This window comes from Galleria mellonella, unplaced genomic scaffold (genome assembly GCF_026898425.1).
Source record: "Galleria mellonella isolate WM207_F2 unplaced genomic scaffold, CSIRO_AGI_GalMel_v1 utg117, whole genome shotgun sequence".
NCBI lineage: Eukaryota > Metazoa > Arthropoda > Insecta > Lepidoptera > Pyralidae > Galleria > Galleria mellonella.
The window spans coordinates 7,882,223-7,907,706 of record NW_026441980.1 but is presented as its reverse complement, the minus strand read 5'-3'; the positions used below and the strand labels follow the sequence as shown (position 1 = coordinate 7,907,706).

The 25,484-nt window shown below is 29.6% G+C and overlaps 1 protein-coding gene and 1 long non-coding RNA gene across 6 annotated transcripts in view; one reads left to right on the top strand and one right to left on the bottom strand.

The window, feature by feature from the left end:
- Positions 1-25,484, bottom strand: part of LOC113511544 (cAMP-specific 3',5'-cyclic phosphodiesterase) — a 547,503-nt gene that overhangs the window by 278,026 nt on the left and 243,993 nt on the right. The window contains exon 1 of one of the 5 annotated variants that reach the window (XM_052897809.1): positions 603-617. The exons of the other annotated variants lie outside the window; for them this stretch is intronic. The gene's annotated coding sequence lies outside the window, so the exon portion shown is untranslated. Of the gene's footprint in view, positions 1-602; positions 618-25,484 lie in introns of those variants that run through there. 5 annotated transcript variants of the gene reach the window in all.
- On the top strand, positions 15,666-24,815 carry LOC128201293 (uncharacterized). Its single transcript, XR_008253158.1, has 3 exons — positions 15,666-15,764; positions 24,243-24,354; positions 24,440-24,815. It is a non-coding gene; the product is annotated as an uncharacterized LOC128201293 (long non-coding RNA).

The following is a 25,484-nucleotide window of genomic DNA, read 5'->3' as shown; positions in this document are numbered from 1 at the left end:
TAATTAAAATATTTACTTTTCATTTAATAATAATTTTAACTTTTGTAATAAATACCTGTATATTTGTAATAAAATGTAGAGAATATTTTAAAATTTTGCTTTGCAATAAAGAACGGTTCCTTTCATCGTGACAAAATTTATTTGAGACTAACACGAAAATTAATCGTATCAACTGTAAATTATTAAATCGGTTTAAAACATATACATACATAAAAACATACAGGGCAATTAAAACTTTCTACATTTTGAAGTTGCTTAATTAATTAGTGATTACGTTGAAATAAATCCATGAGTACTTGTTTCAATACGAGTATTGAGTTTGTAATGTCTACTTTTAAAATACAATCGTTAAAAAAGATTAAAGTAGATCATTTAGTTTATAATACTTATAAGTAGATAAAAAATTCAATTTAAACTTTTAAATAACAGAACTGTCTTGTTTAGGATACTTTTGTGAAATTTACTGGACAAATTATTGATAAATTTTATAATATAATAATTGTTTAATATAATGCAGTACATAAGTAACGGTAGCGAGCCCAGGTCTATAGTACAGTACCTATTTGTATACAGTTCTCGGCACGCGATGAGCGAATAATTACCATTCAAGTGTACTACGTCACAATCACAGGAAAACACAAAGACGCCCATTAGAAAATTACTTCTTCAACTTTTTGTGACGATTAATAAAGTATTTTATTGTTTTTGAGATGTCCCGAGCCCACAGAAATAATAAAAGTCTGGAGAGATACGAGTGAAATTAGTCATTTTGTTATTTTGTTGTCATTATCAACATTATCAAGGTGTATCTAGAAAAGTTATAGATTAATGTGACCATTTTTATCACTAAACTTTAATTAATTTATTTAATAAGACCTATTCAAGGCGCCAGTAAGATTGTATCTATACCATATATAATCGCATTACCCCCTTCCCCCACACATACACTACTGGCAACATGATACTTTTTATAAGAATATTAACCAAATAAACTATGGTGATTAGATTTCTTATAGGGTTTATATCGAGTTTTATATTAGAGTTATGAAAAAGATTACGAGAGACTTTGTACCAAGTCATATACATATGGTATCCTGTATCTTACTTATCAAATTTGACTAATAAGTAACTCTGCATATTTATGTTTAGATTTACAGAATAACAATAATACAAAAAAATACCGGGCATGATTCCATCTTAGTCCTCCTCAAGAATGTGAGCCTGTGTGTGTAAAGAATACCATGGGTATCACAATATACTTTACCTAGTGCTGCTGTTCGTATGCATAGATGACGTTTACCATTTCTATCAGGTATATGTACCTTGCCTGACACTACAATACAAAGTACCTATAATATTATATGACCTTAGTACACATCATACCATAGTATATAAACAAACGTACGTTACCTCAAAGGTACATTGTCATAGTTACCAATCCTGATGTTAGCATTTAAAAAAATATTTTACTATTATTACTTTATTTCGTTATACGAAATTGTACTTAGGAGTTCTAAATAAATTAGTAAATATCTTCAGGTTTCAGTGACTTTGTAAACTTTAACGATTATGATGACATATAAGCATAAAATATTAGTTCGATTAATATTATTTATAATATGATATTGATTCGAGTTAGATACTTTGATTTATTACCAAATTACACTTCTAATCGGAAAAAATAATGTTGAATATTTTATCAAAAACATTGATCTGTAATATATTATTAAGAAGATAACATAATCATTTTCCCTATCGGAGACAGTAATATTTATTATCTATATAGTATATCGGATCGTAACACGAATAAGATAATGATAAATAATTTAAACAAGCAGATTGATAACATGCGTGTATGTATTTTAATTAAAGTATAAATTATTTTAGAAACCCGTTTTAACATTTTCATTTTTTTTTATACAACTTAGAATGGCAATCAAGCTGACGGCCCACCTGATGGAAAGTGGTAACCGTCGCCTATAGACATGAGCAGTACCATGGACATAACAGAGTATACTGTTTCGCCCATGATACCCCCCATGCGTTGCCATTCCTGAGGACTCAGGTGTTATTCCTCCATACCCAGTAAATTCACGCCATATCCCACCCTTCAAACCGAAACACAGCCATGCAAACACAACTGCTTCATGGTTGACACACGAATGGGACAGAGGTACCGAAGCAATCGACTTTTGTACAAAGTCTCTCTCTGGTATTTCTACGCTATAATGAAAGACAATTATATCAAATTATGTGTAAATTAGGCGTTTGTGGAAATAACATTATTAATATGCTGCTATTTTGCTTTCCTGATAACATTTACTTTACTAATTAATAGGAGCAAAATTTATACATAAATATTTTCATAAATGTTTTTGAGGGCAAATAATGCATGAAATGAAATGAAACACGTCATTAGCGTACTAACAGTGCTCTACTCAAAATTTAAAACGATAGTTATTGAATTTTTTGTCTGTTTATGTACTCGTATTTTGTTTGTTTGTCTATTATGATGGAATTTTTTTTACCCGCGACTCCACCCGCGTGATTAGGATATGTTCACTGACTGAGATAAAAGTTAACTTATGTCCTTCTCTATTCCATATAGTACGTGTATACTAAATTTCATAGTGATTTATTAAAGCATTATGGCGCTAAGAGTGCGCAAACAAACTCATTTTCACTTTCATAATATTAGTAAATAAGGATTTTCAAAGTACCTATATTACACTAAATATAAGTTAGAATATATACATACATAGTTTAAAACATTATTCCTCAAAGGGAATTAAGTCATAACTTTTGAGGCCCTTTTTTATTAAACATTATATACTGAATCAGGAATGGGGAATGAACGCATGGGGGGTATCATGGGCGGAACAGTATATTCTGTTATGTCCATGGTACTGCTCATGTCTATAGGCGACGGTTACCACTTACCATCAGGTGGGCTGTCAGCTTGTTTGCCATTCTAAGTTGTATAAAAAAAACTGAAAATTTATACGTAAAGGAAGTTGTTGCTATAACTAAAAGGTAATATTTATTGTACCAAAATCGCCGTGTGTTTGTAACTACTGACAAAACCAACCTTAAAAATCATGTAATGTTCCAAAATATGACTTTAAAACAACTAAAACAGTGTTTTTTACAAAATCACTCTAACTGCCTTATCCTTGAATAGAATATCCTGTGTTACGATATGAAAAATCAAGCGATAAACTTTTAAGTTCAAACCGCGGCCAATTTAGAAAACTACTATATTAACGCAAATCAATGAACCTACATACCACTATACCACAGAGGCAGTTATTTATAAATCACCACAATAATTCAGAGGCTGTTGCCCTCTCTAATAAAAACTCATGATTCTAGCATGCATTATATTGTGAGGTGAAACACGAACCTCCATGAGAACGTTTGATACAAATAACCGTATAACTACAGTAACTTAGCGTGCGACGCCATACGTCATATTACGTTCACACGATTTTTATCTTTTATTGTAAACATAATATAAATTATGTGATTTCTCAAACCATTACAAGCTGATAATATAATACTGTTAATATTTAGATTTTAACTTCTTTGATCCAAATTTGATTACTTAGACTAATAGAACAATATGGGGGCGGGAAGAGATTGTTAGTAATGACTACCAGTCCCATTATACAGTACAATATAGTATATATAGTAGTACAATATACGTTGTCAGGTCTACCTGCACATGGTCCCACGCGGACACTATCGTGCTGAATTCCAGGTGTATTCATTACGATGGACTAACTGATCTGCCTTTTCATTCTCACCTATCATCCCGGCTTGGCACCCCGCCAGCGTATATCGTTAGCGCAGGCGGAGCTACCATTCCATTATCTTAAAAAAACAGAACATTTTAACAGAATAAACTTATAAATCAAAAGTATACTTTATATAACATTATTAATAAATATTAGTAAATTTATTAGACTGATCAAAAACCTGATATTAACAATTCTTTTCTCATTATGAAATTTAACATCTATGTAATATTCTGATTTTGAAATTTTTAAAAAAGGACCTAATCTAAGCAGGTATTTACTATTTATTAATCTTTGATTATACAATACTAAAAAAAATCAAAGTGCATTTTAATTATGAGAAACATTATAATATTTTCATTTTTAATTACTTTAATGGAGATAAGAAATAATCCTTTTGTCATACATTTATTGATACATTTTCCGATAAATCTAAAACACTGCATTATTCAAGTGATAATAATATATTTAAAGTATATAATGTAATCAGTATTTGTAACTTTGTATATGTAACTTTAAATGTTATTTATATATCTAGAACTACAAACACAGTATAAAGTAACTAATCTTCAAATTAATCTAAACCATATACTATATAGTATCATAAATGTGAAAGATTTGATAGATGTTTGAACGTCTAGGTTAAACAGCTAAACGTATTAGAATAAAACTTGGTACACTGGTAGGTAATATCCTAACCAGATATATATATCTGATTCACGCGAGCAAAGCTGCGGGAAATAGATAGTAGGTTTAGAACATGACTATTGAAAAATAACAACTAACCAACAAGGCGTAACAAGAAGAAAAACAATAAATATTGCAAGTAATAAATTATATTACTTAGCGTACAACGCAAAATGTCACACTTGTTAGGCATTGCAAACAAAAGCACAAAGTAACAAAAAGTACTTGAAAAACATCTTGAATACTCAGAACAGAAACTGTAGCGGTTCACCTGAGCTCTGTATTAAATATTTTAATATCAATCAATTAAATATTACTTAAATAGCTATAAGGAAATAGAATAGCTTCGATTGTGAAAGTTCTTATGAGGTACAACATACTTGTACCGTTTGTATTTTTAATTCTAACACAATAATATTACCTTCATGTACGAACAAAATACCATCGTGTGGTCCCGGTATAGAATGGGCCAACCCTTCCTTTCCTGTTAATGGTCTAGGTATGGGCAGCAACGTCCCTCTTAAAAACATCACGAAAGCCTAACTACGGTTGCCGACCTGTCTATATATATATATATATATATATATATATATATATATATATATATATATATATATATATATATATATATATATATATATATATATATATATATATATATATATATATATATATATACAACATAACCTTCAAGAAAAGAGCATATTCCTTTTTAAAAGGCCGGCAGCACACCTGCAATGCCGTAGGTGTTGTGGGTGATTATGGGCGGCGGTACTCACTTACCATCAGGTGAGCCGCATGCTCGTTTGCCCCCTGTGTTGTAAAAAAAAAAAAAACCTGTCTGCCCAACAACTACTGGCAAAAACCTCCAATAGGGCTTCCCCCGATAGGGGGTTTCCCTCCTATGTTCAGTAGTGAATAGTAAAGGGTTGATATGATGATGATAAACAAAAGGCCACTTGATCTGTCAACATGACACTTATACAATGTGAAATTGAAATAATTGATTTTATGATATTACTGTGAAACTGATATCTTAAGAATGATGTGTGCATTCTGCCAATTGTTTAAATCCATGATACGAGTACAATCTTTTCATATCAATTTATATTAGTGTCAGTGTTTATAATGTTGGTGTATCTTTAAAAAAAAATATACAGTTTAGTTATATTCTACTGTGATATTTCAAAGGAATTCAAGTACTATCGGGTTACATAAGAGTTTCATGTTACGCAACCAGCGATAATGGAACATCCATAAAATATATGTTATTTTCATTATATTCATATGTTTGTAAGTAATATGTTTATATCAAAGCCCAAAGGCCTACATGCGATGTACTCAATGAATATGTTAACGAAACATAAGCTTATGAGCAACCGTGGGCTATAGCATAACTTCGTTAAACGAAAGTAAATATTTATTTAGGATTACATCGAATCATTATTTCGAACATCGTACGTAGAAGGAGATTAGATTTACCAGAGGGAAACTTTGTACAAAAGTCGATTGCTTGGGTACCTCTGTCCCATTCGTGTTTCAACCGTGAAGCAGTTGTGTTTGCATGGCTGTGTTTCGGTTTGAAGGGTGGGATATGGCGTGAATTTACTGGGTACAGAGGAATAACACCTGAGTCCTCAGGAATGGCAACGCATGGGGGGTATCATGGGCGAAACAGTATACTCTGTTATGTCCATGGTACTGCTCATGTCTATAGGCGACGGTTACCACTTTCCATCAGGTGGGCCGTCAGCTTGTTTGCCATTCTAAGTTCTATAAAAAAAAAAAAAAAAAAAAAAAAACGTAGAAATGCTGTTGAGATGAGTTTACTGTAAAAAATTGTCGAAAAAATATTTGATAAGTACAATAACTTGGCATACCATATTAAAACAAGACACATTTTTTCTGAGCAAAATATACTAACAAAAATTTTGAAATTAGAGGAAAATTCTACCGACACTTTTTTAATAATATAAATCTTCAACTGCCACTTAAACAAGGGTAATACATCAGGAGAATACCCCAAAGGGTCGGCAGTGTCGCTCATATGTCTGCAACATACTGCTAACAGGCAACGCTACCGACCCGTCCAACGCAGATTTCATAAATGTCACGTACCTATATCTTACTTTTAATGTATAGGGATAATTATTTATTTGTAAATAGAATGGAACTCACTGGTTATTTGATTTGATTTATTTTGTTTTATTCTGCTTTAATAATATGTGTGAGTCTGCCAAAACTCAAGAATTGACTAATACCATTACTACAAGAAATTTTACAACCTTTCATATTAAGCATCAATCTCCGACTGCCATTTTATTCACGCACGTTTTACTTCACGGGTTCAACCTCTATAGCAGGCATTAATTAATAATAATTAATATAATTTGCCTATAACATTAATTTAATATTATTATCGCTGCTCAAAGCCTAATGCCGAATGGTTAACACTAACGTATGCGTGAACAAAACACACATACTAATGGTAGCGAAAGTAAATAAAATAATTTTAATTAAATATAACCATTGACATAGACTTCCATAAGACTATCGTTGAAACAACATTTTCCCCAAAGAAACATGAATAACGACAAAAAAATTAATATTTTTCTATCGTTTACTTCCCATACTAATACATACTACGTGTCCAGCTAGCAAATTAATATGACAAGTTCTTAATTCTTATCATTTTTCGTCTTATGTTTTTTTTTTTTTTATTTAATTTCATTAATAAAACATTTACATGTAAGGATGTTAACAATTTGATTTTCAACCTGTATACTAATGATAAATTGGAATCGATTCTAAAATACTCTAAAACTAATAGTTCAGTTTCATATTACAACAAAACAATTATTTTAAGGACCATGAAATATAAAATAAACTTATAATAATATTTACTTATTACTTATTATAAAATAATGAATTAAAAATTTTTTAATTGGATTTATTTGTAGCCTATAATATTTATATTACAATAGCAAATTAAAATTTGTTTTAGAAAAAAACATCATGACAATTCAGACTCGATTCCAGTTTAAGTAAAAATACCTGTGATAGTATTTCAAAAGTACTATTATATATTCTGTATGTGTTCACATATAAATATGTACATGTTATATATAAATACAGTATCGCCATTTCCTGCCCTTTACTGTGATAAAAAAGGTATGACCGTTCAAAAAAAGACCGCGCTCAATATGTACACATATACATATTATTTTTGTATGTACAAACATCAACTGTTTATATTATAATAATGACAGAAAACTAAGCTAAACACAATAAAATCCCCTATATAAAATAATGAATATACCAGGTTTTAGTTGCCCTAAATATTCCATACCTACTATCTATTTAAGGATAAGATAGCAGAATTGAAATATATTACCGTCTTTTTTTCGGTAGTCAGGTAAAACTAGCTGTTGTTATGAAAATAAAATCATGTGTCAATTCAGACAAAAATTGAACTCAGTACGATGATATCGCGTTCAACGGATGTTGTTTGGTAGGATAAACTATAAACATGCTGTCGGTCGTAAAGATAAAAAGGCACAGAGACAGAAAAAAAATCTATTGTTTATAAAATATGTAACAAGTTTTTAATTCGTTATTCTATTTTGTATTGTATTCATATTCTGTAACTACTGTTAAAAAAAGCTAGACAACCTAATGGAAGGGGGAAGGGATTGCTAGTAATGCAAACTACCAGCGTAATTGCTAGCAATATACCCTATCAGGTCAACCTACCATGATCCCCCTTGGAAACCATCGTGCTCAATTCCAGGTGTATTTATCATGATAGGCTAAATGACCTGCCTTTTCATTCTCATCTATCATTCTTCACCGTTAGCGCAAGCGGGGTTACTATTCCATTATCATTATAAAAAAAAAATGGAAAATGACCACTATCGTTCGGAAACGCTGCCAGCCATTTAAGAATATATTTTTATTCATATAAAATGAATTATATGGATGGTGTTGATTATTGGCACTTATGAAATTTTTACTATATTATTACTATTTTACTATATTAAACTACATTTTTTGAATGGATTGAATAAATTGTGAAAATGTATTAGCATTTCATATATATAGGTAAATAACGCTCTGTAAAAAAGCTACTTCAATTGTAAACATACAGCGATAAACAGCGATGTGTGTCGTAAATACTTTGAAAATATTTTCATTTATAACACGTCTATTTTATCACATATCTACAAATAGATTATTATGACAAATAGTTTTTTGCTCCACAAAGAAAAAAACAACTTTATTCGTCACAAAATTGTTATGAATCTAACACGGAATAAACAAAACAAACTATCGATTACAAAAGGGACTATGAGGATCCCCTCAGAATTAGCAAAATATTTACGGAATATAGTCACATGCAATTCATCTGATTTTTACACCATTTTTACAAATTTCAAAAAGAGTACAATGCTGATATTGTGAACGTAGCCTTAGGGCCATAAAGGAATCGTCTACGTGGCCGACATAAGCATGACTTGGGTACGGGTTTGTATTTAAATGAGTGAGATAACACCTTTTGCGAGCGGTTACCGAATTACCTTCCAGTAAAAAGGGTACCTGTAATACTTGAAATATTTATGTTCAGGCTTTTTTGTATCATCCGCCTTTATTGGGTCGGAGGAAATATTTGTGGCTTTTTTAAAACCAATGAATGATTCGTAAAAATAGCAATTGTTACGAGGCTTTGAACGCAGTATGTATACCTAAACCGTTACATATTTAGAAAAATCATTCGTTCTTTAAAAAGAGGTGATTTAAAAAAAATATTATTAATTAAATATATTAATTAGTATTAATAATAAACTAATTATATTAATCTTATAGAGAAAAAATCTTTTTATTAATGATACATTTTTTATTTCGTATAAACATACAGCTTTTAAAATACTTATGATAAATACAATTTTAAATATAATATAATAATAAAAATAGAAGTTATCATTGGCCTTTTCTCTTACACACGGATAAATACAGTGAAAGTAAAAACAACAACAACCATCAAGTTGTTTCAGCAAACATTATAAATTATCAAATACAAGGAAAGGAATATTAACAAAGACATTCGTTTACTTTTGTTAATATCCCTTTCTAAGTGACAACTTAAATGAATTTTAAACATATCTATATAGGGGGGAAAGGGATTGTTGGTAATAAGGATTAGTAGCCCCATTGCTAGCAATATACCATGTTGTGTCGACCTCCTCGTGGTTCCCCTGGAAACCATCATGGTTAATTCTTGTTGAATTCGTCATGGTGGGCCAACTGGTGCCTCGTCGGTGTATACCGATAGCGCAGGCGGGGTTGCCATTTCATTTTCACCCATTAAAAAAAACATATCCATATAAATATGTAAATAAAAATTATTCCTATGTTATTTCGCTTAGATTTTTTTTTTAAATATTCATACTCGTAATGCCCGTTAAAAATGTAACCTGATAAGTTGATAAAAACAATAAGGTTTATTGTGCATTTCTAACCTACAAATGGAATTAGACTAATTGGTTTCAACGTATCAACGCTCCTCATTTTATATGAAGAGAATTATCACGATCCGTGTCCAGTGGTGGTAAATTAGAAGTTTGTTATAGTATGTAATACTAAAAATTTAGATTTAGATAATTTTTACATAAAAGTAGATAATAATTTTACTATTATAATAGCAAATATTCTGGCTTTAGATGTTAAAACTCGCTTATAATTCGGACTCAAATTGTAACTATTGCTATTTTAATTGACAAACGATAAACATATATTCGATATCTACTTAGTAGCGATTATCGAATACAACAGGAACGAAGTTGCGGGTAGTAACTAGTAATACAACATATATAATTACGACACCGAACTGTTCAACTAAAAATAAAACTTAGTCCATTGTGCGATATTGCAAATTTGAATAACCAAACGAATATTTATTTACTTACTCATATCGATTAAACAAACATGATTTTGCGATTTGTTATCATTACTCGACAAGAACGTTGCTTGTATTATTCATACATGCCATAACAACGGTTTTGTTTTGTTTACAAACATACGAGGCACGTACCAGTGAAGGACGACTAGATGATTGAGAATAAACCATAATGCTAACATATTGTTAAATTATTCTATATATAAAAAGCGAGCATTACTTTATATATATATATATACGTTTTTTTAATATTTGTTTACAAATCTTTATCGGTAATTTCATAGTTCTTTTTTATGTGTTTGAGAATATCACGTTATTCCATTCGAATATTGATTTAATATTAATTGAATGAATTGAAAATTCACACCGTGAATAATAATTGTGTTTAATTCTTTTTATTCTTAATATAAATAGCAAAATTATCAATACACAGCATCTGATAATATGACTTTATACATGGATAAAACACAAATGATGACTATAAAAAAATCTCATGAATTTAGAATCAGAATACCTTTTTGCACATCGATTCTTCGGAATATTTTACGCTACCCGTAGCCTTATTCTACTAATAGATATTCCGCCGCCGCCTCCGGCTGAATAGATAAGATCTATGAAACATGAGTGCAGCAACTTTTCTGCCAATATTTTGTGGAATATGAATTTTGAATACTAAAGGATATATACCTACAGTCTGTTAAAAATCTCTATCATTATTTTGTATTCGACTGTACGTATTGTGTGTATATTACGCGATATCTTCATCTCATTATGCATAAATATATGCAATTGTGATATGATATTCATAAATGTTTGAAGGTATTTTTTTTCGTAAACATGAATAATTTTTATTTTAAGTAAATATTAAATTATTCTGATACCCCACTTTACCAGTAAAAAAGGACATTTTTAGAATATACTTATACTAAATCAGTTGTTGAAAATATCAAACTAACATTCTTTAAATCAGCTTAAATAATTTTTATATGTTTTTCTTGTTCATTTCACAATGATAGACAAAAGAAACTGTAATAAATATTACTGTATAAAGTATGAATACAAGATACTATTAATAAGTAATTTTTAGTATAAATATATTTTAGTATTAGGTAAAGTAAGTAATATCCACCAATAACGATAAGACTTCACATATAAATTTTAAATCATTTATTATCATCGTCATGTCAACTGTCCACTGCTGAACATAGGCCTCCTCCGTAACGTAGTTGGCTCGCTTGGTAGGCGGGTTGGCAATCGCAGTTACACTTCAATAACATTTTAAGAGGAACGCTGCTGCTCATACCTTAACAATTAAGTTCCTTTAGTCGCCTCTTACGAGACCTATGGGAATGGAAAGGGTAGAACATTCTAAACGGGACCACACAGCAATCATTTATATTTGATACTTACTATCTATTCATAATAATAATAAATTAATATATTATGTTAATATTATAAATACAAAAGTGAGATTTTTTGTTTGTTACTTCGTAATTGATATGAACTCTGGTATATGTGTAGTATTTAGTATAAAGAATGACTAAGACTAAATATTTTCCCGGTTATAGGGACAAAGTCGCGGGTTAAAATTAAGTTATAATATTAGTAGGATTAAAATGCTTATTTTAAACATCTAAGCATTAAAGTCTTACCATGTAATGAAAACATTCCAGTAGAGTATTATCACGTCATCGTGTGTAGACTAACACCAAGGTGTAAGTACTTGTATTAAATACTTACACCTACATTGTATCATATAGTGTGTGCTATCATATACTTATACTCTTTTAATTATGCCTACGTAGATCACGTTGGCTTATAATATATACAAATTTATTTATATATAGGAACAACAACAGAATATTGCATTATAACACATATTACAACCATTAAATACAATACAATAATAATGCATATGCCTTTTAAAGGTATTCACAACATTTGCTTTAACATAATTATAAAGTATGAAACGAAGTAAACAATTTTAAGGAATTAGATAATACTAAAAATATTTTAAAGTTACGTTATTAGTTATGAAAATATACATGTAACCTTGGTTGTAATATCAAATCAGATATCAGATTATATTAGAATATCAAATCTGAGAATAATTTATTACTAATAATATTTTAGAAATATATGTTTGTAACTCGTTTTCGCTAAAATAACTGAATGGATTTGAATGAAATTTGGTACACGGGTAGGTTATATCCTAACTTAATACATAGGATACTTTATGTACTGTATTGATTCACGCGAGCAAAATCATGGCATATAGTTAGTCTTCTATATTATTTCAAATAGTTTTAGGTTCAATAGTCTGAGTTGAACAATAAATATTTTCAACCGACTTCAAAAAAGGAGGATCTCAATTAGGTTGCATATTTTTAATGTTTGTTACCTCATAACTTCGTCAGTTTTAAATCGATTTGAAAAATTCATGTTTTAGCTGAAAGGATATATTTACAGATTGGTCCCACAGAATCAAAATCTGTTTAGTAGTTTAATTTATAGATTAAAAAACTAGTTTTGTCACCTTTGAAGTTGTTTTTTTTTTGTAAGACACTATTTTTAATTATAGAAAAATATAATCCCAATCCAACTTTCACATAAATCAATAAGATTCTAGAATATAATTCCTTCCCGCTTCTCGATTCCCAAATATCATACAGAGTCAAATTGAATTCCATAACCCCAATATATCTCATATTTTATTACAGGCCCGCGAAAATTTGCTTATAAATTGAATCTCAAACAAAATATATTATTAAGACTAATTTTATACTGGTTCGAAGGAAATAATAGTAAAAGAAAATAAATAGATAGATTCGATCCTATAATCTGTGAGTTTATGGGTCAAAATATTATTACCTTACCTTGTCTACCTTACTTTTTAATTATTTAAATCATAGACCGTTTCAGTAACGTTATGAAAATTTATTCGTAATGATTGAACTTTTTCTGTACCCATATAAACTTATTGCTTAGTAAAATAATAAGTAGTTTTTTAAAGGAGTACATTTGCTATTCTTATTATTATATTTTATTCTGTATATTAAACAAAGATAATCTAACAAACGGTTCCTTTTAAATGCCTTATAAATGGCACCATTAATTAAGCATCACTCGCACCTTCTGTCTATATTACCCATTATACTTAGTAAATTCAGTAATATCTCACTCATCTTTCAAATTAAAACATAGCAGTATAAAAGCAATGTGCTTGACATTCAGAAATACGAGTAGATATAAGATACACTACATTGTTTAATATAATATGCAATATACCTAATAGACGAATTTTTGAAAACAGACAATAAAGTCTCCTTTTCCAGGAATTGTACAATTGCTGTTACCAAATACTCCTACATACAATTATCTCGAAACATCAAAGGAGGCATTTTGCACTTAATATAGCTTTAAACAAATATTTTTTGATTCTACTGATCAACATTTTGTTTAATCAGTTATTTCAATATTCGCATAACATGAATCATCAAAATTATACGAATACTTAAACAAAACTAAAAATAATAAAAATATATATTTTTAATTTAAATCTATTGGATATTTTAAAACATTGAGAATATAGTTTTTCCGTTATCACGTTACACGTGAAAAAATACGACCGGAGCGCTGCCGAAGCCCTTCGACACAATTTGATCTGTACGTGGAGTAACCCTAATGCATAACAAAGCAGTAAAATTCTAACAGATACACCTACTAGACATAGGATGCTTCACAGGATGCATGTGTATTGGAAAATACTACATCACGCCAGCTACTTCTTTTCACATAGACTAATACAAAAATTGCGTTCAGATTTAAATGTAACAGCCATTCGCCAATGTTACAAAGTACATAGTAGCAGAAAGTGATATTGATATGAAAATCACAATTGTAAAATTTAACTAATTAAGTCACTATTTCCATTAAAATAACAACAATAAAAGAAAATCAATTAAAATTAGCAATCTTTACCATGCCTATTATATACGTATTGAATTTGTTTAGGTAAACAATAATTCGGTTTTATACTTCACTTGCATTCTTGCATTGTTAGCTAATTTATTAAGATTACCAGATGTTAATTTGTTCATACTTAATTTTATTGAATACAGTAAATATATCTGTATTCGCACGACATCGTGTTACTTGCTGCACCTTGAAGTAGGTATTGGATATTGAATGACATAGCAAATAATATAATAGTTTAACAACGCAATATATCACGATGTGTAATGTAAGGCTAACAATAAGATTTATAACAATTTCTTTTACTCATTAATGTACGAGTAAGTATGCAATAAGCATTGTATTCTTGTCGCATTGCATAAATTATGAATGGGTGTCGTATTGTTGAAATTGGTCTGTCTTTCTTTAATGCTTATCTATTTAATGATTATCCTTATTCATCAATCTAAAAGGAGAACTTATTATCTACGATGGTCCAAATAGATTAAATGTCTATAAAAAAAAATACAATAAATAAATAGAAACAGAAAATAATAAACGAATGTAACTTTTTTATTTTATATTACATTCATATTACGTCGTCCTGCATCTGTTTATAGGAGACATATTAGATATTTTATATTCAATTAATATTAAAATTGATAATATTAATTAAAGTGTAAAATTTCGTAAATATAAGCACCATATTTACATATAACAGTTTATTAATAAAAAATTTTAATCGATTAAAAATGTATCTATCAGAAAATAAAAAAAAAACTTAATCTGTCACACATTATATTTTTCAGTTTCCATAAAAATAAAATAATATTGGTTATATTTTTTACTGTTAAAGGATCCCGCGATTGAACCAGATCTCAACTGATTGAAAATGATGAAGTAGTCTAAGAGAAAGCTCGAGGACCAACAAATAGCTTGTTAATATTTACCTTAAATTAGTCTAAATTATACATGGTATAATAAACATACACATGGAAAGAATTTCATTGTGTTCTTGATTTTGAAATTTGGAAGGTAACAAGTAACAAATCATCTCCTATGAGTATTAGTTTTTAATATAAAAGATGCCGTATTTACAATCAATCTTTTTTTCCTGTTTTTATTGTCCCGTTTTTCTTTGTCTTTGTTCGAACCAAATGTATCAATAAAACTATACATTGAAAAACTAGATGAACCAATATTTTTCAGGTCATATTTTGTTAAACGTCCGTTCTAAAAAAGTCCATTATGAATTATACATTGATGTCGATTTCAGATATAGTCATGTCGTCACCACATCTATATGATAATATATTCTGAGATCGGAAAATCGGCCAATACTTTTTTAACTTAAATTTAAGAGTACCAACATGGTGAGTTGCCTTTCTTATTATTCCCATAAATGTAATCTGGAATAAAAGTCGAGAAGGACTAATAAGTTATAAAACAGCCACCCCTGAGAGTCCCTTAATCTACCGCATTGTCTTGAAATGTAAAAGTTTCATCATAAAATTTTCTCAACATTTACTTTTTGAAATATTAATTATTTGTATTAATATTTTTTGTATCAGTTTATAAAGTAATCAGTTAATTTAAACAACCAATTTAAATAAGCTTTAAATTGACAAGATACTATTACAATAATTAAGTACAATAATCATTCAATTTTTTATTAATATTACTAACTTCAACTAGAGTAACGATTAACAAAATTAAATTTGTAGTTTATTTTAAACTTTCGCGTTATATATAAATATTTTAAATTCATTATATTGTATTATAATTAATGCGACACGATTACAGGTAAATACAATTTAAACACATATCTGATTTTTTTACATTTTTGTTTAAATACACAAACTATATAGAGATCGCATTTTAAATACAATGTGGATATCGTGAGTACGGTGTGGAGAATGTATATAAAAAACATAATGATAATGTGGAGGTGGCCAAAGATACTGCATGGGCAGCCAAAAGTGGACGCCGTTCCTTTCAGTCCAACTGTGACCACGACATGGTGTAACCCAATTCGAAAGGTCGGCAATAAATATTAGATAGGTACTAGTAGGTACTATTTACTTGTAATCGCGTCGCATTAGGTCCTGATCGTGGATTTAAGTTTCTATAAATGTTTGCATATTTCTGTTTTATAAAAATTACGATTGACTATTAACGATCATATCATTTAGACAAACCGTGGATATTATAAATACGTAGATTATTCTTGTGTTTGCAAATTTTGTCACTTATTGTATATTTTAAATTAAAAATATACTTTTTAGACATACAGAAACCATAGCGCTTTCCCGTAGGTATTGTAAGAGGCGACTAAGGGCGAGCGAGGGATGGGCAGCAGTGTTCCTCAGCGTTCCATAATTTTCAAACATCTTTTCTTTGATTTCTTACAATCATGTTATTAGAAAATATATTGGAACATACACGGCTACTGGATTCTGCTTGCAGCTGATATAATTACACTTATAACACAGAAAGGAAAAAATATAAAATTCCTTTCGTTCATTACCCATATAATCTACATTTGAATACTTGAACGTAAAAATCTTTCTTAAAATATAAAAAAAATATATAGAGATAATAATAGAGAAGAAAAACAATTTAATTTACAAAGTTCTAGTTCTAAGAAAATTTACTTACTAATAAAGAATAATTTAGGGTAGACAAGTAGGATTATAAAAAATGAATTATATAAATTACTTTGAACTTAATAATAGTAGCTTGAGAGTGACATCGTTTCAGCTAAAATTAGGAGCGTAGTTAATAAAAAGTATATTAATATTTATTCCTTTTAGTTTTAATATTATTCTATGAACTTCTTAATTTTTGAGTCGTTTTAGATTATGTGCTATTAAAACTAGCCTCGAGATTTTTTTCTTTCATTTATATCAGCTGTTAACTGCCCATGACTGAGCATAGACCTCCTTCATAAAAGAGGTTTTGTCAGTAATTGCCACGCTTGGCAGGCGGATTGGCAACCGCAGGCATAGGCATTCACTCGTATTTTAATAGGAACGCTCCTGCCCGTACCTTTTTTTTTATACCACTGAGGTGGCAAACAAGCATACGGCCCACCTGATGGTAAATGGTTACCATAGCCTATGAACACCTGCAATACCAGAGGTATTACGCGTGCGTTGCCGACCCTGAAGAAACCTCTTTACCCCCTATTGAAGAACCCCATGCTGTAGTCTTTTGGGAAAACCTCAGCAGGGAGCTCATTCCACAACCTGAGTGTTCGTGGCCTAACCTAACCTAGCTCATATTTCCCTTAGTCGCATCTCATGACACCAACGGGAAAGAAAAGGGTGATTTATTCTATGTCAAGGCCACACAGCAAATTATTATTTATTTTACATTATTAAAATATTTTCATGTAAGAAAAGTATTTGCATGTATTATTATTTAACATTATTAAAATATTTTTATGCAAATGAAAATTGTTGTTATTGTAAACCATTATTACATTTTATATATTACAAGTTTTAAAATCTTGTTAAATACATGGATAAATATAATCAAAAACATAACGTCCAATAATATTTATGCCATTCATGACTATTTAGAATCATTCAGATTGTTCGTGAAAGCAAAAATAAGAAGGCGAATAATAATTTATAACTGAGCATGTCCCACCGTCGATAAGGATTACGAAGATGTTTGGATGAGAAGGGACGATTCGGATTATGGCCGCAGCCAGCTACGTGACCTGTTCTTTTTATTGCGCACTTATCTTAATGTTTTTAGGCTTAGGTATCTCTCTTATTAAATTGAGATCGAAACTTTAAATGATACGTTCCAAATGTAGATTCTTAAAAAAATATAGTTATGACTATAATCCCTAATGGGGTAGTCAGAAACATCTGTTGCCGTTGTGGTGAACTGTTTTTTACGCACAACGGCCCAAATGAGAGGCTAAGTGCGGAAAACAGAGTCTTTCTTACATTCTTACTGTGGTGAACTGGGTATGCCTACATTTCACTGAACGTAATTAGAATCCCACGACATAGCACGGGGCGACTATCGCCCTTATTCCGATTGATTTGGTTTGTAGTTGGTGTTTTCCATCACTGTATGTATATACTTATTTCCATTTATTTTATATCTCTCGAATCTACAAGTTTAGTAGGTTATATTCTAAACTTTTGAAAATTTAAATTACGTTCATTTTAATACAAAAGAAATACCTATAAATAAATTTGCATGACAACTTAAAATTCCGATAAAGTAGATCTCATAAATAATATACGTAAAGGAAATATATCGAGCATGCACGGATTAGAGTTCCGTAGTAATAATATTTTAGATATATATTATTATTCATACAAAATCTATCAGACAAAGATCCAGAAGACTATACTCGCTTAGATGGCTGGTCGGTTTAAATAACTAGAATTGCAAAGTGCGAAGATCACCATCACCAGACTCATTGATGAGGAAATGTAAAAGTAGAAAAAAAATACAAATATATACCGATAATGACGATAAATATAATTTGATTATCAATTTATTTTATTAATGTAAATTTGCTTACTACAATAGTATATTCACAATAGAATTAATTAAAAATTTTACATTAACACTAACAGTTTGATACAATTTTATGATTTTATTTAGAAAGTTTAATAAATTTCTAAATACTTATAATAAGGTCTAGAATCATATGTTTTAATAAAATAGCATAAGATTAGTAAAAAAAGGTCATTGCTAAAAGTTCTTTGGTGATGACTGTGAAACCCTAAAAGTGCAATATGCCGGACAAAATTTTTCAGACTGGTTACGAGATTTAGGTCGAATGTGAGAACAATGAAAGTGGAGCAGAGCAGCATTTTTTCTTAGCCATAAACATGATTTACTTTATAAAATCTAACATCATAGCCCTTCCTCTCATTCGTCACTTCTTCATATCCTACTAATATTAAATTATGAGAAAATATATAAAGATATTTAAACGTACAACTGGCTGATTTTGATTTTAAATTAAATTCGGTACAGAAATAGATTATTCCATAATTAACACACAGATAAGTTTATTCAAATTCACGTGAATAAAGCAATGTGGGGGGCAAAGCTAATCCTTACTGATGTGATTGCGAGTTCATTTATTTATCTTTATGTATTATAATATTAAAATAAAATAACCGAGTATAAGAAAATCAAATGTTTTTTCATCTGTATATGTATATCATAAATAAAAAAAATTATACAGCCAAAACCCAAAACTACTGAGTGTATAAACAAGAAATATTACAGGGACATTTTCATTCGTAATAAAACATAACTCATGAAATCGATTTACTCAAAAACATTTAAATATATGAAAACTGGTAGCGTGTAATAATTCTCTATTAATACTGAATATGTGAACACTAAGAATATCTTGTAAGAAGAACGAGTGAGGATTATCGCGCTCAGTATCTTACAAGTCCTCATAATGATGCCTAACCCCGACTGAAGACCCGCCCTGTAAGCTTGAGTAGTTATCGAACATTTTGTGATAGGTAGTTACGTCAATCAAACCCTAGACTCAGCATCATCTTAGAGATTAACGCGAGGTATTTTCCATTTTTGAAGCAGATACTGGCTTTTAGATGACATATAAGGTTTAGTTAGCTTGTAATATGAAAACTTTGGAATTGTCTTTTAGAAAAAAATACTTATAATAAGATTTGAGATTAAACATTTTCATTTAGAAATTTATACTCTCCCCACGATATGTTCATCATAAAACTATATAAACCTAACCAACTAGTAATGATTATTTCAATGACAAAATAAATTTTACAAGATGCAGAAAATTAAATCGCAATATAACTTAAAAAATCCACCAGAACAAACCATATACATAATTCTTATGGACATACCAACGAGTTTATAAAAAAAAAATATTATAATATTTTATATTTAAATTTCATTTAAAGTGTTTTATATTTAAATTTCAGATCTAAAGAATTTTGAATATCAATTGGGACCTTGTGGAAACCTAAACAATACAAGGTTGTTTGTTATCTGTGAATAAATGTTCTAAACCACACCTAGTCTTGAAAATAGTAAAAACAGAATATAAACGAAGTCATTGATAATACCAACAGCTATAAAAAGATAATACAGGATAAGTTAGTCAATAATGTAATGTACGGAAAATGTTTATACAAGCTGGAATCCAGCGATAGTAGATAATAATATGTACTACGTGACACTTATACTTATTATGTATCTGATTTAACACTATCTACATCCCGCTACAATTATATTTCAGCGATCAAAACACGGAACAGAATAAAAGACTTTTTATCTGCGATTTACTAAATACTTTCTTCTTTTCCTTGTAAAATTCTAATTAAATTCCGCGACTTTGCCTTATCTATATGTGAACAAAATTTCATCAAAATTAATTGAGCCGTTTATAGCGTATTTTAACAGCAAATAATTATAAACATCTTTACGAACAGTTATAAAATTATTTAGATATTAACAAAACTAACATATCCCAATGTTACAATACTAACTCTATATTGCAACATATAAAATAATACAATTGTTGTATTGCTGAGTAAAGAGTATGTTGACGGTCCAGCGGGACCTCAGTACACAACGAGTGTTACGTCACTAGCAGCTGCGCTTCAACTACATAGTCGCACGTAATGGTTGACTTTCTAATGTATATGTGCTTTATTTTGATTTTCTTACCATTTTCATAAGTTATTTGGTAAATCATAATCTTTTATGTTTCTTTCTCTTTAATTCTGCAGTCTCCTGATTTTGAAACATTTTCGTTTACTTTCACCTAATAAACTGTTTTTTGACTTGTTAAATGATTCTGTATATGATAGATGTGACAAAAATGTTAATAGCTTGCAACTACAATGATATTAATGTAAGCAAATGAATCTAAATTAACACTCCCGTTAAGTTAAGCTCAACCTTAATAAAACCTTTAAAAAACTCCGTACTAACTCTCTTTACCACTTCACATCACTTTACATAATTCTTTTACAGAATGTTAGATAAAAATGTAAATTCGCTTTGTAAGTTTCTTAGGGGTTCAATTTAAGGGTCTAAATTAACACCTTTAAAAGGTCTCGTAAAGACAGCTTCTAAGGTTTTATAACCATCGACACAAGGCGGCCAAATTCAAACATGAAACATTCAAGCAAACAGTCTGGAACGTGTACTGTATTCGATATCATCAAAGTACGAGACAGGTTTACTGTGTGACGCGTGCCACTCGGACAGAATTCTCTCATAATTCTCGTTCGTGCGTGTTTCACGACGTGTATTTCCAGATACATTACGATCTTACACTCCGGCGGAATCTACATTTACCAACGACATTATTGCGTTCTGCTTTATGTAAACATCCTACAATATTCGTACACTGACACGTTTGAATTACCAACTGTCTAGTTACTGACAAGCTATAATTAATCTGATAATCATGATGCTATTTACATATCTAAGGCGAAATTAATTATAGCGATACTCTAATATCTTAATTAAAAAAACAAAGAGATAGATACTGAGTAAAATGACTGATCTATTTGCACCTACTCAAAGTAATAAAGACATTACCTAACTGATATTAAGTATATTAGACAAATATTTAAATATTTATTATAGTATCAACATAAATCTACCAATTGGAATAATTTATCATCACTACATAATATAAAACAAAGTCGTTGTCGCTATCTGTCCGTCCCTATGTATGCTTAAATCTTTAAAACTAAGCAACGGATTATGAAGCGGGTTTTTTTAATAGATATAGTGATTCAAGAGGAAGGTTTATATGTATAATACATGCATAATATAGTAGAGAAATACTGATAATTTTAGAGATTTCTAATGTGATATGATATAACGTGCACCCGTGCGAAGCCGGGGCGGGTCGCTAGTAATTATATATAATTTAGTATATTAATATTTTCAACGATTGAATCTAACGTGAAATACACGCAACAATATAATTTAATCATTAATGCGTTATAGAATGCAAGCCTAAATACATCTATAGATGTACACCAAACAGATATTAAAAATATAATAAAACTGAGATAAAATAGCATCATATATGTACATATATAAGAAGTATTTATAAATGAATAACGAGTGCCTATTTAATCAATCGAAGTAGGTGCCTATTGTCCATTAACAATGGACTTTGACTATTTTGCTGAATGGTCATTGTTGCATCTGTAGAAATCTTTAAGACGGAAACGAGCAAATTCTTTAATTAAAGACATTTTCGCCATTTCATCAAAGATAATTTTTTTCCCTAATACAATTATGTAAATTCAGAATAATATTTAAATTAATAAAAGCAAATCGATACATCAAAATACGAGATATCACGCTTATTGAATACCTTGCTTCGTAGCAAATTTGTCCATCTTTAATTGGTTTTTGATAAGAGCTTATATAGCGCCTGCCTAACTATAAATAGCCTATTGTATCTGAATCTGAGTAAGAATTTACCTTAACTATCTCTTTCAGGTCGAATCATCATTATACAGGATTCACTTTTCATCACTAGTAACAATATAATTCAGAATCTTTTGTGCCCATTCAATAAATTAAAGCACGCCGTGACGCGAGTTTACTGTTTTTCTCCATTATGTTCGCACAATACATACTTTCCAAGCTTATTTATTTTTCTAGTATTACGTAAATCAGTCAATATTGTTTTCATTTACTTAAAAAGACTATTGTAATTAATCGATTTTTTATAATCTTTTTAAAATTGTTAATATCGAAAATTTACTATCAATACAATTAGTACCCATATACAACATTAGAATATTATTGTAATATTTTACCTAACATTAGTACCATAATTGCATTAACTTAAAAAAAATAACATTTTTAATAAATTAAATAAGAAATGAAGTAAATTCGCATCGACGATAAAGTTCAAAAAAACTTTAAACTTCCTATAAATTCAATTACTCACTGTCATTCTAAACTTAGACTACCTCCTGACGGTATACTTTTTAAGAATAGTACAATTTTATTAATTATTTGACATTTAATGAAAATATATAAAATTTGAATACTTAGAAATATTATTTTAAAGTAGAATTCGTAATTCTCAAGAGGATAACCTTTAAGGAGAACGAAGTATAATAGATTGAGAAAATAAATCTTTTCCACGAACGAATTAGATGAAACGAGCTGAGGTGTCTCGAGTATACGTACTAATATTTCTCGTCTTTACAAGCTTTTATATTTATACAACAATAAGTGCCACACAATTATACTAATGAAATTTGCAAGCTGGTATCATGTGTGTTGAGGTGTTATGAGAAATTAGGCAATTTATATTTGGAGTTACAATCAAAATTACCCAAAGCAGAGCCACTTAGTAAAGTTCGTTACCAATATTAGTCCGATTTGGCACAATTTGACCATGTGGTCTCGGCATAGAATAAACCACCCCTTCCTTTCCCATGGGTATCGTAAGAGGCGACTAAGGGAACTTAATGATCGTGAGAGAGGCCAACTCGCCTGCCAAGCATGGCAACTACTGGCAAATGAGGCCTATGCTTAGCAATATTAGTCCGATTAAGAATCCTACAAAAATCACATTTCCACAGTACAACTCGCCTATTACTGTGTCACTGAGGGTACTGCAATTCATTCTAAATTGAAAACAATGCATAGAAGTAATATAACTTTTCCACGAGATAGAATTAACACGAAAAATAATAATAGAAATGAATTAAGTAATACAATAATCTCATATTATACTTCTTCTCGAAGAAAGTCGTTAACATAATGTATGTAGTTTCTCATAGTTTATAAAACTTACTCCAACATTATCACGTTGAATGCAGGTGCAATCGAAAATCAACGAACCAGATGTAAGTGTAAAAGTTTAATAAAGTTTTTAAAATGGACAACTTCAATCTACTGGAAGTTATCTGAAGATATGATTCGATAGTTTTGGTAACGTATCAAGTATTTTGTTATTTATTTGTTCTTATTATATTTATTTCGGTTAATTTAATTCCATTTCTGACATTTTTTTCAGTAATGTCTTATGGAATAGAAGTATTATCATAAAAATACTGAAAATCTCTTTCTACAAAGAAGCTTTATACGTAGATCTTGTGACTAGATGACCTTCAGGCTCCATAATCAAACGCAAATCAATATCTGTCAGCCAACAACTCATCGAGACAAATTAAACAAGTTGAAACTGGAGTTGCATTGTTACATTATAAAGTTTCTATGACCAATTTTCAACTCTATTATTAAATTAACTTTATAGTGATAGTAACATACACATAATATAATATATAATTTAGCTCTTTTGGAAGTCACCGAGCCTTTGATAATGACATTTTATTTTTAACATATTATAATTGTTGAATACGAACAAAAATATTGTAATACAAATTATTTCATAATTGTAAAATACTTTTTTTGTTTTCTTGGAATGCTTCTTTTGTGTTTTTCATTACATCTCAATACATACACGTCTATACACGGCATTTTTATTTTTAACTAATTTCATTCTTCTAGTTCAAAGTTCCTACCAAATTTATCCATAACAAAACCAGCGACCAGCAAGGAGCTGAACAATAATGGTCCCAGACTAAACAAAGTTTCAACCGAGAGATACATGCATAATGCGACGATCGAACTTATAACTATCGAATGGTGATGTAGTGTATTAAACCACTACACTACCAAATAATTCAAGATCACTTGAATTACAAATAAATTGAAAGACGAGCGGTAGACATACGAACGAAGTTAAATAAAAGAATGTAAAATTGGCAGAAGTGTGAAGTTTATTAGACATTCCGCTTTTAGGAATTTCATGGCAAGGATATGCAAGTTAAATAAAAAAATCTTAATTATAATTAACAAAATGAGGCCGTACTCTGCTGTTGATCTAAACTAATTTTGTTAAATTAGCAAATCATTATAAAATAATTACCTGTCAAATTTTATTTGCCTATTCAAAACGTTCAAAGTCTATTAATAGTTATGCTTGTCGCGTAAAGTCAGTGTTTCAATTAGTTAAATATATAATATAATGTTAAAATAATATTGATCTATATAATAGT